The sequence below is a fragment of the Oreochromis aureus genome, linkage group 4 (assembly GCF_013358895.1).
Source record: "Oreochromis aureus strain Israel breed Guangdong linkage group 4, ZZ_aureus, whole genome shotgun sequence".
Taxonomy (NCBI): Eukaryota; Metazoa; Chordata; class Actinopteri; order Cichliformes; family Cichlidae; genus Oreochromis; species Oreochromis aureus.
Genome location: NC_052945.1, coordinates 30,660,835 through 30,668,027, shown reverse-complemented (window position 1 = coordinate 30,668,027; position 7,193 = coordinate 30,660,835).

The window sequence follows — 7,193 nt, the reverse complement described above, 5'->3', positions numbered from 1 at the left end:
AAGCTTCTCGGATGAGAGGTGAAACGTCTTCAAGCAACTTAAAGAAGTCCAGACGCTTTTCTTTGCAAACTCCTTTGAATATCTCTATGGCTTGGTTAGTGGATGTCACTACCTTTTGGGAACTATTGCGAGCCTCCATTGCTGTAAAAAAAAATATGGTCTGTTGGAGTGAATGGAGATGACTTTCTCATTTTTGTCACACTGCATTGAGTTGAAGAACTGTCCTGGACAGTGTGCAGGTTTATGAAGTTTTGTACTGCAAATGTGGCGTCTGGAACAGCACTCATACTGCTATTCCAGAAGCCACATTTTTCCAAAGAACCTGGCTGCTGTACCCCCATTCCCAGAAAAGCTACTCAATGTTTCCAAACACTTGGAGCAGTATGACTTTGCCCATTTCTAGACTTTTACACATATTGCTTTGGTGTCAGTTGTATGTAGACTACTATGAAAACTCAGTGACGGTCAGGGATTAATTACGTTTCTCTGATAGCACTTCTTTGTAATTTTGACGCTCCCTTCTATCCTCTGCATTTACTGGGTCAATCATTAACTGTGATTATGTGCTGCTCTGCCACAGAGCTGTCACTGAAGTCTGACCAGGTACTCTTTGTCCAAGGCAAATGCTCCAACCCTGAGCCTTTGGTGTAGGTATTTTATAATGACTTCATGAAAAGAGAACTGGCAGAGCTCCCTTTTCCACTTTATTCAGTCACAAAAACACTGTCCTTAAAATGCCTGGGAAACAGACCTTTTTGTAGGACTAAAGTTGACCCTGCAGATTTTGATTAGTGACTGTGCTTTAACTGTGGTATCAACAGGAAACGGAATTACACGAACAGGAATCATAGCGAGAGGAACTGGTACACAACAATGTCATGCCGGTTTTCCTACAGGCCTACAGAGGACCCATATGTGCAACGCCATCCCCGAACTGCTGTGTTAAGTGTTGTTGCGCGCTCACAGACAGGACAGAGCGCGCAGTGGCGCGCTGAAAAGATGCCAAAGCGCAAGTGCATCTTTTCAGACAAACTGCAAAAGAAATTTCCCTCGTACCATCCCGGTGTGAATAAATGGGAGGCGTAGTGCACTGTGTGCAGAGCTGGCACAGATGTTTGCGTGTCTAACAAAGGTACCGGAGATCTTGTTGCTTACATGGACACAGAAAAACATAAAAAGGTTGTGCGAGGTGAAAACACCTGGGAAAAACGAGGATGCTGTTGTATCTGCAGCAGAAGGTGCACTGGCATTTCATACTATGAAGCATCCCAATAGCTACAGATGCATGGATTGCACTAGTGTGTTGCTAAAAATAATAAGAAGAAGAAGAAAAACTCAAAAATCAAAAGCATTTCCAGACTTTAACACAGCTAAAAAGTTCAGCAGTGCCCGCACCAAGACTGAAGCGATTGTTAATGGTGTGATAGTGCTACATTCAGTGGAAATTACTCATGAAGCTCTTAATGAAATCCAGTACTGTGGCATTTCTCAGACTTAAGTAACCATGGAACAGAAAATATTTCTGATCATACTTTGTCTGGAAGAATGGTAGTGTGCTGTAGGGTTTGACCTGTTATGCATACGCTGGACACAAGTGTGATGACAGCAGAACTTTTATTTACAACTGCGGTTTTCGTTTTGCACTGGGACACAGACACTCCCGCTCTCTGCTGTCACATCCGCTCTCCTCCTCCGACTGTCACTGTGAACATATAAAGAGTCACAATCACCTTCAGATCCCAGCACAGCTGTTCACCCCGCCCCTGCGCTGCCCCAGGAGCTCACTGCGTCACCCCTCCTCTGCAGCTGGCCAGAGACCACACCCACGCCACACGTGGAAACAAAATTAACTGAGGCTAGAAACGCCAAATGAGACAGCAGAAACCATTGCACAATACCTCACTGGTAATTTTTCTTATACAGATGAGGGATTATTTCTCTAACATTATTTAATTCCAGACGTTTTTAACGTTTGTTTGTTTTTTTTGCACTTGTTGACTTAGCTTATATGACATTTTTTATTTCACCATTCATTAACCGCACAGATAAGGCATCTTTTAAATATGTTAAAATTTTCTTTAAACACACAGTATTGTTAAAATTCTTCATGACTGGGCCAAGTGTCCTCTTTTTTGGAAATCAAAATGTGGTCACCCTACTATTATCCATACACACACACACACACACAATAGCAGCCCCTCTGGCTCAGTTTTTGCATTTGCGCTTGCTCGCAATGTGTTGCTTGCGCTCTCAACATTTCTGCCCGTGCGTATGGGCTCAAATTGTGGTCATAAATATTTTGTACTTGTAAATCAGGATTTGTATGTGTAAAAAGAATTTGTGTGTGTGTAAAAAAAGATTTGTGTGTGGACTTAGCCAAAAAATACGTGTGAAACAAATACGAATTTTGACTCCAAAAACATTAGAGCACTTATGCAAATATGTGATGTCTTGATGAATCGAGCAGATATTTGAAGTTTACACAGCACCATTCTCGCATGAAAATATCTTAAAAGTTTATTTTGTGACCCAGAAAGAGTAAAATTTCAAACTCCACTACTCTGCGTTCCTCCGCCACTGCCTCGTTTGAGTTTTGGATGAAATGGATTCTGGGATATTGCATTTCGTCATTTCGAGCTGATTGGAGACCAAAACAGCCAATCAGATTTTTTTGCATCCAAGTCTGTGATTGGCTGGTTTTGTGGCACAAATATAATGGTGTACAGAAAGAGTTGAGCACGCATGGGCAGAAATGTTGAGAGCGCAAGTAACACATTGCGAGCAAGCGCAAATGCAAAAACTGAAATGCATTTTTTGCATGCAGCAATGAATTTTGTTCACTCAAATTTAGCTTTTCTTCGCTCAAAATAAATTTCTCCTCAAAATGCAACTCTTGCACCTGCAATTTTTTTTTTACGTGCGCTCAGAATAGTGGCACAAAAATAACGCCATAATGTTTGGGTGTTTGCTAACAATAGTGCAGAGATGCTTAAACCAAAAGTAGCCAACCCAGAAGTACTCCACCACATGTTTGCATTCCAGAGACTTACAGAAGCTACTGTGTGCAGAGAGTGTATAAGTAATAGCTAGAATATTTGGAATAAATTAGCATGTTTATGGGTGTTTACATGTGTTAGAGCCCTGACTTTAGTTAGGCTTAAGGTGAGGAGGAAGATGATGAGGTTTAAATAAAGGAGGAGAGATGGAAAAAATATACATGTACAGGGCCGTGCAAGGACGTTTAAAGGGGCGGGTGCTCAAAGTTAAAAAGGGGCACATTGAACCAGGCTGAATAACAACAAAACACATTCATCAAGAATCTAATATGGGATCGCATCATACTATATCACTGTTGTGAGGTGGCGACAGGGCAAAGCAAACGTAGCCTATGTTTTACCTGTTGCTGTTGAGGGGTTTCTGCTGCTCCTGCTGCTGATAGTGCTGGAGGGCAGGGCTGTGTTGATCTGAGACTGTAGACATTAAAAAGTCCATAGGAGAGATTGTAGCTGATTAAACAAGTTTTATGAGATAATAACACAATGCAAAGATAAGTGACAGTGCTTGGAACCATAAGGCAACAAAAAACTGTGAGAAATAAACTAGGCTCTGCCAGTGAATCACTCTTTGCCTCTCTTCCTTCTTCTATTTCCTCATCTCATCTATCACGCTCAACTTGCTGTCCATCTGAGAACAAGGCACAACTTGCTATTGCAATAAACTATTATTTAATTATCCACACCTAACAACTCTTACACTTAATCTATCATAAAATGATAACGGAAAAATGTTATAGAAGCAAAACATTCCTGGAATAACTCTCCAACAACTGGGACATGTGTTAATGTTACCTGTGCTCTTTGTAATCCAGCTGCTGAGGGATCCACTGCCTTTAGTATCCTCACACAGCTATTTCTGTCACTTATTCCTCCTCGTGTCCTTACCAGGCATGTCTGGACAATGTTATATAATGAGTAATAATTTAAAAAAATCTATACACATAAAACACACACAAGCAAGTACATACAGTGACATTTTCGACCTTCTTCAGAATACTGTATATACTATGGCCACAAGTTTCCATCATGGTGCTGATCCAGAATCCTTCCCTTATTATTTATTACTAGAGCTACAATAATAAAGCAATGAGAAAAAAGTAATAAATATGAAATAATGTATTTATGATGATTCCATTTGTTTCACTATCCACTCTGTGCAGGGAGCAAGCTTATTAGATTTTTAAACAGTAGAGATACAATAATTTTGCTGCTGTAAAATAAGCATTTTGTCATATTTAAAATATAAATCTAATCTAATATATTTCTTAATTTATGTTCTTTAAAATACAGTGTGTGTTTTTTAAATATCACAATTTTAATCATGCATAATTATGTGGACATGCATATTACATCGTTTTTAGTGAATGTGGTCTATAACTTGTCACTGAAATACTATTTCTGCTTCAGACTTGGCAGATGACAATCAGAAGGGTCATATGTCAAATATTACATCTCAAACAGTTCCTTAGAACTGCTGGATAACGTTTAAAGGAACATTAACATTGATAATATGCCATTTTCAGCCTGCCAAAAAGTGATTGTGGACTATATCTTGTCACTGAAACAATGTTTCTGCTTCAAACTTGGTGGTTGTCATTCAGAAGGGTCCTATGTGACATATTATATCTCAAACAGTCCATTAGAACTGCTGAAAAACCTTTAAAATAACATTAATACCGATAATATGTCATTTTCAACCTGCCAAAAAGTGATTGTGGCCTATATCTTGTCACTGAAACAATATTTCTGCATCAAACTTGTTGGGTATCATCCAAAAAGGTTATATGTGACACATTATATCTCAAACAGTCTCTAAGGACAGTTGAATAACTTTTAAAGGACCATTAATACCCATAATATGCCATTTTCGACCTGCCAAAAAGTGATTGTGGACTATAACTTGTCAATGAAATACTATTTCTGATTCAAACTTGGTGGATGTCATTCAGAAGGTTCATATGTCAAATATTACATCTCAAACAGTCCCTCAGAACTGCTGAATAACCTTTAAGAGAACAATAAAACTGATAAAATGCCATTTTCAGCCTGCCAAAAAGTGATTGCCGCTCGTAACCAGCGCGCTTTGCCGTCAAGGGCGATCATTGGTTAATGGTCATGTGACTGATGCAAGCCAGATCCTTTTATTTAGTAAAAATGTGATTAATAGTAAAATATTATTGTTGAGGGGCACAGACAGGACTCCGCATGCACACACACATTTTAAAAAAAGAAAAAACATTTTTTAACTTTTTTAACATACTGCATATGTGACACAAATATAAAAGTGATGTCTATCTATCTCAGCCAATGTACTCAAGACGTCAGGGCAATATGGCAGCTTCCAAAATGTAATGTGATTACAATCAATATATATTTATAATATACATCTATGAATACAATATTATTTTTTCTATTAGTAAATAAAATTATTTAGTGGTTCACCTGGAGTGAATTGTAAGTGGGAGCCAAAAGAAGGATGGAGGCAGATGTTCCACAGCAGGGCTGGACTGGCCATCGGGCATAATGGGCATGATTTTTCACTTTTATGGGCCGATGGGGTTTTATTTCTTTTCTTTTTTTAACGGTATAAATGAATGGTGGTGGATTGGCCATTTGGTCATGATCGACTCTGGGCTGGACCAATTACAGCCAAGGAGGTCGAACTTTAACGTTGAGGTGAAAAGGAACGCGATTTGTCCCGTTCTACGTCTGCTAGAAAGCTGCAAATTCAATCATGAAACTGATGAATGATCAGCTGATCGGCTTTTCTCTCTGCGGAAGAAAGAGGAAACCAGTCACGTTAACCAACAGCAGCACGTTTAAGTTTGATCAGCTGTTGTTAGAATTTATTTAATATTACTTTCTAGTATCAGCTGATGTTTGCTGGAGCCACAGCTGTAAAGCTGCTCGTCATGATATCGGTTTGGTTATCTGGTGAGAGGGAAACATGAAGATGAAACCAGGAGATGTCCTTACTGAATCATCAGAGCTGAACAGGTGATGGAGAAACAGCTTTACCTTTTAGGTCACATGAATGAGTTGAAGGGAAGTTATGAACTGTTTCTGAGAGACAAATAACACCAGGATCCTTTTCTATGTAGCTGACAGCTGGTAACTGTGCAGGGGCGGGTCTAGCAAAGTTTTGCCAGGGGGCCAGGTAGGGCATTAACAGGGAAAGGGGGGCACAAAGAAATACTTTTTTTTCTTATTCTTATTTAAAATATCTAGCTTTTAATAAATAATTATATGAATCTTACAAACAAAGTTTTTATCTGATGTAAAATGTATAGAAATCCATTATTGTATTCAGTAAATATTAAGTCTAGTATATACCCTAGTAAGTTATAGTATTCTTTCCTTTGGGAAGGTATCTGTGCAGTCTGCAATTCTGTTGAAGAAAGATGTTGAATCTATTTAATTACTGGAGAAAAATAATAGATTTCTGTGCGTTTGTTTTATACGTGCATTAAATTAAAATCGGTTTTGTCAATTAAGCATCTTGAGGCAGAGGATGGGGGAGTGGTTCCCTATTTTTCTTTTCTTTTCTTTTTTTTCTGGGAGTTGGCAACCCTATTAGTTAGGTATATGTAATTATAAATTAGGTTGTTTTATATTTTTGCTAAGTATTGTTTAGAATACCAGAACAGGGAGGATGGTGTAGGTTTAAGTTTATTATAAAGGTTTTATGGCTTTTCCTACGATACCATGGTGGGCCGGTCACTAGTCAAAATGCCCGGGCTGATTTTTTGTCCCAGTCCAGCCCTCTTCCAAAGACAGCGTGTAGTGGTACAGGCCCCGTACAGAGAGAGGAAGGGAGCCGGATTTAAAGGCAAACATGTCAGGAAAAAGTGAAGAAATGAACCAAAACATAAACTGAGCAGGACAAGAGGTTTCAAACTTTCCAGGCCTCAAACCACATGTGCATTCTTCCTAGTAGTAAATCTATAAAAGTAAGGCTTTTATGAAAACACTGAATAAATTTTCAGGGTTTAAAACTTTTAATCGTGGTTTTGGTCCTTGCATAAGAAATGCATAGCTCACTGAAAATCCTCCTAATACATGACAAAGATAATTTTGTTGTAAATACAGCTTAAATTTAAAAAATACGTTTCCAATATTTTGCCCCACCCTCGTGAA